The 16,948-nt window shown below is 43.4% G+C and overlaps 1 protein-coding gene across 1 annotated transcript in view; it reads left to right on the top strand.

Moving 5' to 3' along the window:
• Positions 1-16,948, top strand: part of LOC142290536 (TRAF family member-associated NF-kappa-B activator-like) — a 66,609-nt gene that overhangs the window by 48,297 nt on the left and 1,364 nt on the right. The window lies entirely within an intron of this gene.

Genomic DNA, 16,948 nt, shown 5'->3' on the forward strand with positions numbered 1-16,948 from the left:
ACCAAGCAAACTGCCTGTTGCGGTTACAGTGGTGGAAGTTGTGCGTGGAAAACCAGGTGTGACAGCTGTCCCCACAGTCCTAGAAGATGAAGAGCGCGCGGATGCACTGGAAGGGGCAGGCGGTGGATGGTTAGCTCCGCTAGGCCGCATTGCAGCACGGTGAGCTTCCCACTGGGACATATGATATTTATTCATGTGACGATTCATGGAAGAAGTTGTCAAACTGCTGAGGTTTTGCCCTCTACTAACAGAATCATGACAAATTTTACAGATCACATAATTTGGGCGATCTTTTGCTATGTCAAAAAAGGACCAGGCTAGGCAAGGCTTAGAGGGCATGCGACCTGCTGATCCACCCCGACTAGTGCTCAGAGGCACAGTGGTGGCTGAGGATGCAATTGTAGACGTGCTACCAGTACTCCGACTCTGTCCATGAAGGCGCAAGGTAACTTCGTCGTCAGTTGCATCCTCCTCCACCGTCTCTGTTGACCTCCTCGAGGGCCTGACTGTGGGTTGACAGTAGGTGGGATATAGAACTTCCTCATCAATTGTTGTGTTTGCACTCCCCTCACCCTCAGACCGAGCCTCTTCTTGCCCTGACCGAATATTTAAGTTGTCATCCCAATCTGGTATCTGCGTCTCATCGTCATCAGTATGTTCCTCATTGTCTATTACCACAGGTGTTTCAGTTTGTGAATAAGGGTCAACATTATGCTCAGAAACTTGGTCATCACGGCCTGAATCTGAGTCACAAAGGTTCTGGGCATCACTGCAGACCATTTCCTGGTCTGTACTCACTGTAGCTTGGGAGCAGACCTCTGATTCCCAGGCTATAGTGTGACTAAACAGCTCTGCAGACTCAGCCATCTCAGTTCCACCATACTGTGCAGGGCGGATGGAGACTTCAGAGCTGTGAGAATGCAAGTGTGATTGGGCTGACAACTCAGAGGACTGGTGTTTTTTGGATGCGGTAATTGAGGTGGCGGAGAGGGCACTTGTTGGACCACTTGAGATCCATTCAAGCATTTTTCTTTTTTGGCCATCATCTATCTTTGTTCCAGTTGTTCGTGTCCGTAAAAAAGGGAGCACATCGGATTGTCCACGGTAAGTAGTAGACATCTTACTTTTGCTGGTAGATGGTCTATCTTCAGCAGATGTTAATGGAGCTTTGCCACCTTCCCCACGGACAAACCCTTTTTTTCCTTTTCCAACACGCCTCTCCCCCTTTCCACCAGCACCTGTCATTTTGACACTCATTTTGATTGCGACAAGATTGTGCACTTAAAATGTGGTAGTAAAAATTGAGAGGTGGTGTAGATTGCAGCGGTGGTCTATCTTTATTAACAGCAGAATGAACAACAATAATTATCCCTGACAATGCAACTACGGCCCTTAAACTGGCAGCATAGTTTGCTATTATAATGGCTTAGTAACAATGAGTTTGAGTGTGCAATGCAGGCAGACGTACTGCAAACATCTTTGCACTAGTGGGACAATACAGAAGTCCAACAGCCACGTTTAGGATGCCACTAAGTTTCCTCAGTGTTTGCTAGTATAATGGCTTATTAACAATGAGTTTGAGTGTGCAATGCAGGCAGACGTGCTGCAAATATCTTTGCACTAGTGGGACAATACAGACATCCAACAGCCACGTTTAGGATGCCACTAAGTTTCCTCAGTGTTTGCTAGTATAATGGCTTAGTAACAATGAGTTTGAGTGTGCAATGCAGGCAGACGTGCTGCAAATATCTTTGTACTAGTGGGACAATACAGAAGTCCAACAGCCACATTTAGGATGCCACTAAGTTTCCTCAGTGTTTGGTAGTATAATGGCTTAGTAACAATGAGTTTGAGTGTGCAATGCAGGCAAACGTGCTGCAAATATCTTTGCACTAGTGGGACAATACAGAAGTCCAACAGCCAGTTTTAGGATGCCACTAAGTTTCCTCAGTGTTTGCTAGTATAATGGCTTAGTAACAATGAGTTTGAGTGTGCAATGCAGGCAGACGTGCTGCAAATATCTTTGCACTAGTGGGACAATACAGAAGTCCAACAGCCACGTTTAGGATGCCACTAAGTTTCCTCAGTGTTTGCTAGTATAATGGCTTAACAACAATGAGTTTGAGTGTGCAATGCAGGCAGACGTGCTGCAAATATCTTTGCACTAGTGGGACAATACAGAAGTCCAACAGCCATGTTTAGGATGCCACTAAGTTTCCTCAGTGTTTGCTAGTATAATGGCTTAGTAACAATGAGTTTGAGTGTGCAATGCAGGCAGACGTGCTGCAAATATCTTTGCACTAGTGGGGCAATACAGAAGTCCAACAGCCACGTTTAGGATGCCACTAAGTTTCCTCAATGTTTGCTAGTATAATAGCTTAGTAACAATGAGTTTGAGTGTGCAATGCAGGCAGACGTGCTGCAAATATCTTTGCACTAGTGGGACAATACAGAAGTCCAACAGCCATGTTTAGGATGCCACTAAGTTTCCTCAGTGTTTGCTAGTATAATGGCTTAGTAACAATGAGTTTGAGTGTGCAATGCAGGCAGACGTGCTGCAAATATCTTTGCACTAGTGGGACAATACAGAAGTCCAACAGCCACGTTTAGGATGCCACTAAGTTTCCTCAGTGTTTGCTAGTATAATGGCTTAGTAACAATGAGTTTGAGTGTGCAATGCAGGCAGACGTGCTGCAAATATCTTTGCACTAGTGGGACAATACAGAAGTCCAACAGCCACGTTTAGGATGCCACTAAGTTTCCTCAATGTTTTCTAGTATAATGGCTTAGTAACAATGAGTTTGAGTGTGCAATGCAGGCAGACGTGCTGCAAATATCTTTGCACTAGTGGGACAATACAGAAGTCCAACAGCCACGTTTAGGATGCCACTAAATTTCCTCAGTGTTTGCTAGTATAATGGCTTAGTAACAATGAGTTTGAGTGTGCAATGCAGGCAGACGTGCTGCAAATATCTTTGCACTAGTGGGACAATACAGAAGTCCAACAGCCACGTTTAGGATGCCACTAAGTTTCCTCAGTGTTTGCTAGTATAATGGCTTAGTAACAATGAGTTTGAGTGTGCAATGCAGGCAGACGTGCTGCAAATATCTTTGCACTAGTGGGACAATACAGAAGTCCAACAGCCACGTTTAGGATGCCACTAAGTTTCCTCAGTGTTTGCTAGTATAATGGCTTAGTAACAGTGAGTTTTAGTGTGCAATGCAGGCAGACGTGCTGCAAATATCTTTGTACTAGAGGGACAATACAGAAGTCCAACAGCCACGTTTAGGATGCCACTAAGTTTCCTCAGTGTTTGCTATTATAATGCCTTAGTAACAATGAGTTGGAGTGTGCAATGCAGGCAGACGTGCTGCAAATATCTTTGCACTAGTGGGACAATACAGAAGTCCAACAGCCACGTTTAGGATGCCACTAAGTTTCCTCAGTGTTTGCTAGTATAATGGCTTAGTAACAATGAGTTTGAGTGTGCAATGCAGGCAGACGTGCTGCAAATATCTTTGCACTAGTGGGACAATACAGAAGTCCAACAGCCACGTTTAGGATGCCACTAAGTTTCCTCAGTGTTTGCTAGTATAATGGCTTAGTAACAGTGAGTTTGAGTGTGCAATGCAGGCAGACGTGCTGCAAATATCTTTGTACTAGAGGGACAATACAGAAGTCCAACAGCCACGTTTAGGATGCCACTAAGTTTCCTCAGTGTTTGCTATTATAATGCCTTAGTAACAATGAGTTGGAGTGTGCAATGCAGGCAGACGTGCTGCAAATATCTTTGCACTAGTGGGACAATACAGAAGTCCAACAGCCACGTTTAGGATGCCATTAAGTTTCCTCAGTGTTTGCTAGTATAATGGCTTAGTAACAATGAGTTTGAGTGTGCAATGCAGGCAGACGTGCTGCAAATATCTTTGCACTAGTGGGACAATACAGAAGTCCAACAGCCATGTTTAGGATGCCACTAAGTTTCCTCAGTGTTTGCTAGTATAATGGCTTAGTAACAATGAGTTTGAGTGTGCAATGCAGGCAGACGTGCTGCAAATATCTTTGCACTAGTGGGACAATACAGAAGTCCAACAGCCACGTTTAGGATGCCACTAAGTTTCCTCAGTGTTTGCTAGTATAATGGCTTAGTAACAATGAGTTTGAGTGTGCAATGCAGGCAGACGTGCTGCAAATATCTTTGCACTAGTGGGACAATACAGAAGTCCAACAGCCACGTTTAGGATGCCACTAAGTTTCCTCAGTGTTTGCTAGTATAATGGCTAAGTAACAATGAGTTTGAGTGTGCAATGCAGGCAGACGTGCTGCAAATATCTTTGCACTAGTGGGACAATACAGAAGTCCAACAGCCATGTTTAGGATGCCACTAAGTTTCCTCAGTGTTTGCTAGTATAATGGCTTAGTAACAATGAGTTTGAGTGTGCAATGCAGGCAGACGTGCTGCAAATGTCTTTGCACTAGTGGGACAATACAGAAGTCCAACAGCCATGTTTAGGATGCCACTAAGTTTCCTCAGTGTTTGCTGGTATAATGGCTTAGTAACAATGAGTTTGAGTGTGCAATGCAGGCAGACGTGCTGCAAATATCTTTGTACTAGAGGGACAATACAGAAGTCCAACAGCCATGTTTAGGATGCCACTAAGTTTCCTCAGTGTTTGCTAGTATAATGGCTTAGTAACAATGAGTTTGAGTGTGCAATGCAGGCAGACGTGCTGCAAATATCTTTGCACTAGTGGGACAATACAGAAGTCCAACAGCCACGTTTAGGATGCCACTAAGTTTCCTCAGTGTTTGCTAGTATAATGGCTTAGTAACAGTGAGTTTGAGTGTGCAATGCAGGCAGACGTGCTGCAAATATCTTTGTACTAGAGGGACAATACAGAAGTCCAACAGCCACGTTTAGGATGCCACTAAGTTTCCTCAGTGTTTGCTATTATAATGCCTTAGTAACAATGAGTTGGAGTGTGCAATGCAGGCAGACGTGCTGCAAATATCTTTGCACTAGTGGGACAATACAGAAGTCCAACAGCCACGTTTAGGATGCCATTAAGTTTCTTCAATGTTTGCTAGTATAATGGCTAAGTAACAATGAGTTTGAGTGTGCAATGCAGGCAGACGTGCTGCAAATATCTTTGCACTAGTGGGACAATACAGAAGTCCAACAGCCACGTTTAGGATGCCACTAAGTTTCCTCAGTGTTTGCTAGTATAATGGCTTAGTAACAATGAGTTTGAGTGTGCAATGCAGGCAGACGTGCTGCAAATATCTTTGCACTAGTGGGACAATACAGAAGTCCAACAGCCATGTTTAGGATGCCACTAAGTTTCCTCAGTGTTTGCTAGTATAATGGCTTCGTAACAATGAGTTTGAGTGTGCAATGCAGGCAGACGTGCTGCAAATATATTTGCACTAGTGGGACAATACAGAAGTCCAACAGCCATGTTTTGGATGCCACTAAGTTTCCTCAGTGTTTGCTAGTATAATGGCTTCGTAACAATGAGTTTGAGTGTGCAATGCAGGCAGACGTGCTGCAAATAACTTTGCACTAGTGGGACAATACAGAAGTCCAACAGCCACGTTTAGGATGCCACTAAGTTTCCTCAGTGTTTGCTAGTATAATGGCTTCGTAACAATGAGTTTGAGTGTGCAATGCAGGCAGACGTGCTGCAAATATCTTTGCACTAGTGGGACAATACAGAAGTCCAACAGCCACGTTTAGGATGCCACTAAGTTCACTCAGTGTTTGCTAGTATAATGGCTTAGTAACAATGAGTTTGAGTGTGCAATGCAGGCAGACGTGCTGCAAATATCTTTGCACTAGTGGGACAATACAGAAGTCCAACAGCCACGTTTAGGATGCCACTAAGTTTCCTCAGTGTTTGCTAGTATAATGGCTTAGTAACAATGAGTTTGAGTGTGCAATGCAGGCAGACGTGCTGCAAATATCTTTGCACTAGTGGGACAATACAGAAGTCCAACAGCCACGTTTAGGATGCCACTAATTTTCTTCAGTGTTTGCTAGTATAATGGCTTAGTAACAATGAGTTGGAGTGTGCAATGCAGGTAGACATGCTGCAAATATCTTTGCACTAGAGGGACAATACAGAAGTCCAACAGCCACGTTTAGGATGCCACTAAGTTTCCTCAGTGTTTGCTAGTATAATGGCTTAGTAACAATGAGTTTGAGTGTGCAATGCAGGCAAACGTGCTGCAAATATCTTTGCACTAGTGGGACAATACAGAAGTCCAACAGTCACGTTTAGGATGCCACTAAGTTTCCTCAGTGTTTGCTAGTATAATGGCTTAGTAACAATGAGTTTAAGTGTGCAAAGGGCAGGAGGGTACAGTGGCAGGGTTGTGGGTCTGGGTAGAGGAAAGGAAGCCTACCTTTCTATCCCTCCTAATAGGGAAATGCAGCGAGGAAATCCCTGACCTTAGCTACACAGACGCTGTCATCTTGTGTAGCTGTTAAAATCTGTTTTCACTGCCCTGACTGTCACCTATGGCTCTGACCCTGCCGGTATTAGCCCTTAGAAGGGCTGAAAGAAACTTCTATCCCTATTCTGTATAGCGCTGTGTATAGAGCGTACACAACAGTATCGGAGACAGGAGCTACGCCAGCGGTGACTGACACCCAGACGCAGAAGAGATAATGGCGTCCGGACGGGCAGATACTCTTTTTTATAATGCAGGGACATGTGACATACACATCCTATCACACATGCCGTTGCTTCTCTGGCTAAAAGTCCACTTAGCTGTGTGTGTGTCTGGGATTGGCTGACATGCTGGCCCGCCCCACTACACGCGCGCGCTTAGGGAAGGAAGACAAGGAAAAAAAAAAAAATGGCGATCCATTATCCAAACAGCAGTGATCTGAATGCGCTGTTCCCGCACACTATACACTGAAATTTCATAATAGTGTGAGTCACAGAGTGACTTACACTATTACAGCGGAAAGCCAGCTAGTAATTAGCTTGTCTTTTTGCTGCTAGAACCGTTCTCGAACGTATCTAGAACTATCGAGCTTTAGCAAAAAGCTCAAGTTCTAGTTCGATCTAGAACAGCCCCCAAAATCACTCGAGCCGCGAACTGGAGAACCTCAAACCGCGAACCGTGCTCAACTCTACTCAGGATAAGGGCTGAACAGGAAAAGTACCCAAAATATCAGCGACAGCAGAACAGGATTGAAATGGCCATGTCTGTTCAGATGGTTCACGTACGAATAAACCAGTTCTTGTTTTGTAAAGAGACTCTCTGTGTGATGTGTTGCTATGCCACATCTACGACAGTGACCGGTTGCGGGGAGGTGGATATACCCCTGAAGACTAAAGTAAGTGTCGTATCCCGCATCCGGGGCAGAACACAGACACAGGTTCAGTCTAGTGATGTAGAGAGGGGACAGGTCTGGAGATCCGGTCCCTGAAGATGGGCTGAGCTGCCAAAAAATACTTTTTGTTTGATTCTTCCCTCTCCTTATCTTTTGTTGTGCATGTAGCGCTCCCTTTTGCTCTAATGCCGAATGGCAAAGTGGGTACATCACCTTTTTGCCCCTGCCCTGTGGACACTGCTCCTTGTTCCATGGACCTTGACCTTTGTCCCATGGACTTAACCTCTTGGCCCGAAGACATTGTCCCTTTGTCCCAAAGACTTTGCCCTCTTTTCCCCAAGAACTTTTTTCCATGGGCCTTTATTTACCATGGGAGCTTTGGGACAGTGCTACACATCTGGTACTAGCACCTGCAAAGAGGGAAGGTGGTGGAGCAGACTTGTGGACCATGAAGAGCAGGTGCATGACTGTCGGCGACCCTGCTAGAAATGACAGGCATGCATAAACAAGCCGTTTTTGGTGAATCAGAGACTGTTGCACTGAATCTTCATCTTAAGAATGGGGTTAAAGGTCTGGATCTTAAAGTACATCACTTTTGGTGGCCCAGAATTCAGAGGGATGTGCTGTTCTGTGTATCTCCATGTGCTCCCTGTGCATGCTCAAAGGCATCTCACTCTTGTCCATCAGGGTGTTTTCAGCCTTTGAGTGTCCCTAGTGAACCTGGGACAAACATTTCCATGGACTTTATTATGGATTTACCTTCCTCTGCTGGTAATATGGTCATTTTTGTGGTGGTGGATAGGTTTTCTAAGATGACATGTTTTATCGACTTACCGTCATTACCTAATGCCAAGACTTTAGCCCAGGTGTTTATTTGTGAACCACAACCACTATTATAACATAAAAACAGTTGCCTCAATATCCACAAAGGAATCCGGTGAAAAAGCACGGGAATGGATGATTATGCGCTGTTGTTGAGTTCCAAAAACTGACTGACTTTGAAACGCTTTAATAATAAACCACTTTATCAATACTTATGTCCTAGATAAAGTGGTTTATTGTTAAAGCGTTTCAAAGTCAGTTTGACTCCTTCCTCAGGATAACTACATGTTCTGCTTAGAAACCTCACTCAAAACATCACTTTTATTTTACTAAATATTCGGGTTTCAGATTTATTAACCCTTTAGTTTGTTTTGGCGTAAAAGCTTTGAAAAGTTGCTCAAAAATTCTACATCACTTTGGGTTAACTCCGCTGAGATGAGTGGAGCTGGGTAGCAGCCAGGGCAGGACAGTGTATTTTCATGCCCATTCCATCCCTCACTTCTTTTGTTGACGCCCGAAAGGTGGTGGCTTTCACTATATTTTTGTATGCTAGCCAGATACAGTAGGCAGGTACGGGCTGTATCCAACCCCCAGCTGCCTATTTGTACCTGGCTGGGAACCAAAAATATAGGGAAGCCCTTTTTTTAATTATTTCATAAATTTCATGAAATAATTTTAAAAAAAACAACTATGTGGGCTTCACCCAATTTTTGTATCCAGCCAAGGTACAACTAGGCAAATTGGGGACTGGAATCCACAGCACAGGGTGGCCCAAGCTTTCTGCTCCCCCCCCCCCCACCCCCTGCTGCAAATTGCAGTCTACAGCCGGCCCAGAAAATGGTGCTTTCATAGAAGTGCCTTCTTCTGTCGCTGTATCCAACTCTTCAGCGGCCCTGGTGCTGGGTGGCACGCTGGGTAATAAGGGGTTAATACTAGCTTTGTTTTACCAGCTGCTATTAAGCCAGAGATTCTTAATGTCAGGCCAAGTTTGACCCGGCCATTAAGAATCTCCAATAAAGGGTTAAAAAAAAGACGCCACACAGAGAAAAAATACTTTATTAGAAATAAATACACAGACACACTTAGGGACTTCATGTTTATTACTCCCTCTCACCCCTCCAGGATCCTGGTCTTCTGTCTTCTTCAACCTGGCGCTGGTATGTCTTGGGGCAGCACGGTGTCCTCCGATCAGCTGTTCTCCTATGCTGTTGTGACCGTGCGCGCTCCCGAGGTCACAAGAAAGCAGAAGATGCGAGGGCGCATGTGCTGCCCTCTCAGTCAGAAGAATAGAATAGCAGGGGGTAATGCCGGTTTCAGAAAGATGGCGCTGGAGATAAGTGCTATGTGCAGGCGCCAACTCTGACGCCATCTTACTGAATAGAAAAATTAGCATAGAGCCAGAGAGAAGAAGGAACAGGCGGCAGGGGGCAGGAATCCAGATGAATAGCCGCCCAAATATTATCTGCTCCGGTGAAACTGTCGATCAAAAAGCTGACAAATTTTTAAACTTCACTTTCTTGGATTTGAAAGCCTAAACATCCGAGCTGACCACTAATGGTATGTAGATAATCTACCTGATAGTGCCAGACCAATGACGCAACACGCGAAACACGTGTTGGTACTTGTCCCTTCACTGGTCTACGCATATAATTGTATTGTGCATGGTAAGCATTCTGAATATGACACTTGTCTTTCATATCTATCTGTCACCATGTGTTTTTCCCATATCTGACTCTCAAGTTGGTTTGATTAAATAGTGCTTTGGTGCCTGTCTTGTTCAGTGCAGCAGCCTCTAACATATTTATCAGAGTGTCTGGGAATACACATAATTTCCTATTTTAGTGATGTCCAGAAAGTCCAAATAACTGTTTCTTTAGCTGTTTATGTGTAGACTCGAGGGGGGGGTTTATTCACCCTCGTGTCTTTTGTACTTGGATTTTTACATACTATTTGTAATATTTGTATCTCCTTTACCTTTTTAAAGAAAATCTTTGTACCAATAAAATGTAATTTCATATACATTTTGTGTTATATTCCATCTGTGACATGGTAATAGGATGTATACTTGACAAAATGAAAAACTTCTTGTCCTTTTGTGTTTATCAATGATGTTCATGTCTGGTGACTGGGCTGGCCAGTCCTTGAGCACCTTGATCTTCTTTGCCAGGAGGAACCTTGTTATAGAGATGGATGTATGAGATGGAGCACCATCCTGCTGCAGAATTTGACCCCTTTTATGATTGGGAATGGAAGAGGTAGCTAATACTTCTTGATATTGTAGGCTATTGATATTGCCTTCCACCTTGCAAATGTTTCGCATACCCCCATACTGAATGTAACCCAAGATCGTGATCTTTCTACCACCAAACTTAACTGTTTTCTGGGTGTATTTTGGATCCATACGAGCTCCAGTAGGGCTCCTGCAGTATTTGCGGCAGCTGTGGTGTAATTCAACTGAAGATTCATCAGAGAAATCCCCCTTCTGCCACTTTTCCAGCGTCCATCTGTTTAGCAGACTTTGGTACTTGGCAAATGCCACATAGTTTTTTAATTGCCTTTTGTTTAGTGCTGGCTTCTGGGCACTGATTCAACCATGGAGGCCATTTTGAGACAAAATCCTAAAAACTGTTCTAGTTGACACAGGGACTTAAGGTGACCAGGCCTGTTGGAGCTCTGCTGCAGTAAAAGAGGGTCTGGCTTTGGATTTTCTCACCAACAAATGTTTCTCCTGAGCAGTTGTCTTGTGGGGTCGGCCAGACCTGGGCTTGTCAAAATCATCTCCAGTCTCTTCAAATCTTTTTTTTAATTTTTTGTACTTGACGCTGAGACACATTAAAGGTGCCAGCCACCTCTGCAGTGGATAATCAAGGCTTTGGTCGCAGGGTGAATTTTTGGCATGTTGTCAGAGGTCAAGTTGCAGTTCAAGTCAAGGTCTGGGGTGCTGGGTTTCTTTTTATACACACCCACTAATTAAGCGATCATTTAGTGAGCACAGGTGAAGATGTAAATTAGGATTGGGTGCATTATATGACAAGGCAACAAAACGTTTGTATTTAAAAAATCTGACCTTTCTGTGTTCATTAAATGATCAATATTTCAGCTTTGCAGCAACTCTATTTTCATAACATAATCCAAATTTTTGGGGTTTCAGCTTTCAAAAGAGTAATTTATAAAAACCAATGGATGAATTTAAATTCAGGTTATAAGCTTTTATTTCCATAACATGCATAAGCGACAGAACTTCTGTCAGGGAGTGTAAGTGGCATAATACTTTGAACATTGTTCCTAGACGCGGCCTGTGTTTTAGAGATGCATCTAGGCATCTTCCCCATGCTTTTTCCATACAAATTCAACACTTTTCCACCCATGTCAGTATTTTTACAGCCCCGCCAGACTAGGAGGGTCCACCGTAAAATTATGAGTTTCTCATTGACTTGCATTAGATTTGCTTTTGTGAGGAATATATGAATAGTACAAAATATTCGAGCTGAATAATCTGAACCCAAATATTTCACTATTCTCCCTTCACTAGTTGTATCATATAAAGCCCAAATGGTGACATTATTATATTTACTATTAACATATGGTACAAGCATCAACATCTGTGAAAGAATTATTACAATGTTTCACTCAAGAGTCAAAATGCAGTTTAGTGTTGGTGATCCTCTTTAAGCAAGTGGATGCGTGTTCCTGACAGAGGATAAGTGGATGTGATTATGTACTGTTACAGTCTGGGATTTAGGTCTGTTTAATAGATTAAAGAAGAACGTCATGATTTAGCTGTAAGCTATAGTTCCATTAGTGTATTTTATGGAATAAAAGATAAATGTTTCTTTAGTATTCTAGATGTTTAAAGCACCACTCCAGCTTTTTGTTTATTGCACCTTTGTTGTGGTGCTTTAAATCCAAGTCCCCTGCCCCATGTCTTATACTCACCCTCCGGTGGCTTCATCTTCTATCACTGCCGCTCCTGTCAGTGAGTGTTTCTTAGAGCGCCAGAAGTCACAAATCTACAAGTCTATGAGAGCCTTTTTCTTGCTCTCATAGACTTGTATTGAGAGCTTGTGATGTAACTTCTGATGGCCAGTCATAAGTTACAGTCTCAAGATGGCGCCACTGGACTAGAGCAGCTCCGAAAAGCATGAAATCGCCAAAGGGTGAGTATAAGATAGTGGTTTACATATAAGGGGTAAAGCCATCTCTGGAAAAAAAAAACAATCTTGAGTGGTGTCTTAATATATAAAACAAATTTGACTTGAACTTATCTTCCATTACACTAAATTACAAAAAATGAAAGCAATGAATTGCTTTGATTCTATCACCCCTCGTATGGTAACGGATTGTATCTCTCACTCACAACAAAAGTGATGACTAGAATTAAGTATTGAAATGTAATTAGGACAGTTTTACTCAAATTGGTATAAAAGTGAAGAGGAGATTCTGTACACATCCAATAAATTTAGTGAAAATTAAATCTTTCAGGAAGGGGTTAAAAAAATCCATACCTGTACCTGCACTGCTGCTTTCAGTCCTGTGATCTGATCGGCTACTCTTAAGGGTGCTTTACACGCTGCGACATCGCTAACGATATATCGTTGGGGTCACGTCGTTAGTGACGCACATCCGGCGCCGTTAGCGACATCGCAGCATGTGACACAAATGAGCAACGATCAACGATCGCAAAAACGTGAAAAATTGTTGCTCGTTGACACATCGTTCATTTCCTTAATATTGTTGCTACTGCAGGTATGATGTTGTTCGGCGTTCCGCTATGTGTGACACCGCTGGAACAACAAACATCTCCTTACCTGCATTCACCGGCAATGAGGAAGGAAGGAGGTGGGCGGCATGTTCCGGCCGTTCATCTCTGCCCCTCCTCTGCTATTAGACGGCTGCCGTGTGACGTCGCTGTGACGCCGCACGAACCGCCCCCTTAGAAAGGAGGCGGATCGCCGGCCAGAGATATGTCGCAGGGAAGGTAAGTCCGTGTGACAGGTGTTAGTGATGTTGTGCGCCACGGGCAGCGATATCGCAGCGTGTAAAGTACTGTTTAGGCCCATTTCACACATCCGGCATTTTGCTCGATGCCGGATCCGGAACGCATGCAGTACAGTATATTAATTTACAGTGGAAGTGCGACACCATGCGGACCAATGCGGTTGTGCATGAAGCACACAACCGCATGGTGTCGTGCTTCCACTGTAAATTAATGTAGTGTACTGCATGCGTTCCGGATACAGCATCCGGCAAAATGCCTGATGTATGAAACTGGCCTTAAAGGGAAAGTGTCACCAGTTTTTCGCCGTATAAGCAGCGGCCACCACCAGTGGGTCTTATATACAGCATTCTAACATGCTGTATATAAGAGCCCAGACCGCTGTGTAAAATATAAATAACACTTTATAATACTCACCTAACGGTCGCGCTGCGGTGGATTCTAGTCAGATGGGTGTCTCTGTTCTCTGGTGTTGGCGCCTCCTCTTTCGGCCGTCTTCGTCCTCCTTCTGAAGCCTGTGTGCATGACACGTCCTGCGTCATATACACTCACTGGCGCTCAGGCGCACTACAATGCTGCAGGGCAGATCAAAGTACACCTGCACAGGACCTCGATGCCGGCGAGTGTGGATGACGTAGACGCATCATGCACCGCGGCTACAGAAGAAGGACGACAAAGATGGCCAAAAGAGGCGGCCCCGGCACTGGACAACGGAGACGGCCATCTGACTAGAATTCGTTAGGTGAGTATTATAAAGTGATTTTTATGTTTTACACAGCGGCCTGGGCTCTTATATACAGCATGTTAGAATGTTGTATATAAGCCCACTGGTGGTGGCCGCCACTTATACGCCGAAAAACTGGTGACAGGTTCCCTGTAAGTCTTTTCCTCCCCCTGGTTTTGTTGCCACTTACTGGACCCACAAAAAATTATTCAATGACAAATATTGGGGACCTAGCAATAGATACTGCACATTGTACAAAGCTGTTCCAGTTTCTGTATCATTTCGCTCCTTAAATTGATGCAGGAGCTGCAGCACACAACAGCTCTATACATCAAGTGGATGAGAGCTGCAGTACCATTCAGTTTCTTGACACAATGTAAGGACCTGTGCTAAGTCTGGTGCACAATAGGTCAACTGACCAATGGGGATGCTGGGATTCAGAACCACACCCTATTAATATTTATGAATATTCTTAAGAGTAGGTCATGAACATAAAAGTTCTGGAAAAATCCCTTGAACTGTTACATTTGATTTCATATGTATTATACTGTACATAGCTTGCCTTTTAACATGTTTTTGTCATGGTTGTCTTTTTATTTTTGGAGACTAGTGACAGATTCAGGGTTGGAATCCGTCATTTCCCTCTGGGACTCCACATTTAAACGTAGTTTAATTTCTTTCAGTGCCTTATGAGTTAATGTCAGTGTTCTTGTTCAGCAGTTCCTAGCTGAGTGTTTCAGCTGCAGCTGCTTTGTAGCCATGCCCCTTTAGGTTTAAGTAGGGGTCTTTCCCAGCACTCCTTGCTGAACATACAAACTCATTGTTCTCTGGCCCCATCGGTGGAAGGTCCTGCTGAGGAGTTGTCCAGTACTTGGGCTTTATCCTTTTTTAGTTGTCATTTCTCTGGTAGCAATAATAATAATAATTAATAATAATAATAATATTGTACCAATATTAATATTCTACCTGTGCAAACAAAAGTACATATGGGGAGATTTTTTTAAAATATTTTATTTATATAGAATGGTGAAAAAGGGGGAAAAGATTTTTACACTAAAATTATTCTTTAACCCCTTAACGACCGCGGGCCGTAAAATTACGTCCTTGCTGTCATAATGTTACTGCCCGCGGTCTGCCGGCAGCATCATGCTGCGATCGGCACACATCTCAGCTGATTTTCACAGCTGAGATGTGTGCCTGCTAGGCACGAGCAGAATCGTTATCTGCTCGTGCCGTTTAACCCCTTATATGGCGCTGTCAATATGTGACAGCGCCATTATAAGCGCGATCGCGGTAAACATTTCCTTACCGCCCGATAACGGAAGTCACGTGACGCGATCACGTGACTCCCGATAGTTGTCATGGTAGCACAGGATCATGTGATGACTCCTGTACTACACCTGACTTGCTTTCACTTTCGCTGTGCCAGCGGCACAGCAAAAGAGAAAGAGAGCGTATCTGCTGTTTACAGCCTTGTAGCTGTGATCAGCAGATACTTCAGAGCAATCGGAATGCTGATCGCAATAGCCCCCTAGGGGGACTAGTAAAATAAAAAAAAAGTTAAAAAAAAGTTTTAAAAAATTAAAAAAAACAAAAAAACCTAAAAGTTCAAATCACCCCCCATTCGCCCCATTGAAAATTAAAGGGTTAAAAAAATAAAAAATATACACACATTTGGTATCGCCGCGTTCAGAAACGCCCAATCTATCAAAATATAAAATCAATTAATCTGATCAGTATACGGCGTAGCGGCAAAAAAATTCCAAACGCCAAAACGATGTTTTTTTGTCGCCACAACTTTTGCGCAAAATGCAATAAGAGGCGATCAAAACGTAGCATCTGCGCAAAAATTGTACCGTTAAAAACGTCAGCTCGAGATGCAAAAAATAAGCTGTCATTGAGCCATAGATCCCGAAAAATGAGAACGCTACGGGTCACGGAATATGGCGTAAAACGTGCGCCACTTTTTTCGGACAAACTTCCGATTTTCCGATTTTTTTTAACCCCTTATATAAAAGTAAACCTATACATGTTTGGTGTCTACGAACTCGCATTGACCTGAGGCATCACACCCACACATCATTTTTACCATATAGTGAACACAGTGAATAAAATATCTCAAAAACCATAGTGCTATCGCACTTTTTTTGCAATTTTTCAGCATTTGGAATTTTTTTGCCGTTTTCTAGTACACTATATGGTAAAACTGATGGTTTCATTTAAAAGTACAGCTCGTTCCGCAAAAAATGAGCCCTCACATGACAATATTGACTGAAAAATAAAAAAGTTACGTCTCTCAGAAAAAGAATGGCGAAAAAGAAAAATGGAAAGCGAAAAATCGGCCGGTCATGAAGGGGTTAATGTACTAGCATAGTGAAAACTTAATTAGTCAAAAGTCGGTAAAAATGCTTTTTGTGTATAAGGGATATTAGCGCTGGTTGGCTCTTTACTTTGTGCATATTTAGACTTCTTATTTCCCTGGTTTGTCTTGCCTTCCCTTGTATTTTATAAGTGCAGTGGTGGGTCTAGTGAACCTTACCTGCCACTCACTAGCCAAGGCATCTACAGAGATTCTCAGGGTCTCAGATTCCTGCTCAGTGACAGTTGCAGAGACTCTATAATGACTGGTGAAGAGAGTAGGGACAGCTTCACGTGAGGATAGGTGTCCCATCTACTCCTCTCAATAGCTCCAGGGCCCTCTGTTGTTATTGTGTTCTCGGTGTCCCTTTTGTTTGTTGTGTTTTTTGTTATGCGTCAGATGCCCGTAGGTCTAAATGCACGTGCCACGCTCGTCAGACTTAGCAATGGTGATACCACTGCCCCTGATGAAGCTAACATAACGACACGCGTTGGGCCAGGTTCTCCACTTCCATTTTTAGATAGGGAATCACCATGATAGGAACTCTTTGCCTATGAGGCATTGCAGCTGCTGTTTTAACCATTTGGTCATAATGCTGCTTGAAAGATAGAATGTCTGTCTCAGTATATACCTATTTATAAGATGGTTATTTTTCTGACTCTTTATCTGTATTGTCTTGCATTTTGAACTATCTATGGTGA

Source organism: Anomaloglossus baeobatrachus, chromosome 2 (assembly GCF_048569485.1).
Source record: "Anomaloglossus baeobatrachus isolate aAnoBae1 chromosome 2, aAnoBae1.hap1, whole genome shotgun sequence".
Classification (NCBI taxonomy): Eukaryota; Metazoa; Chordata; class Amphibia; order Anura; family Aromobatidae; genus Anomaloglossus; species Anomaloglossus baeobatrachus.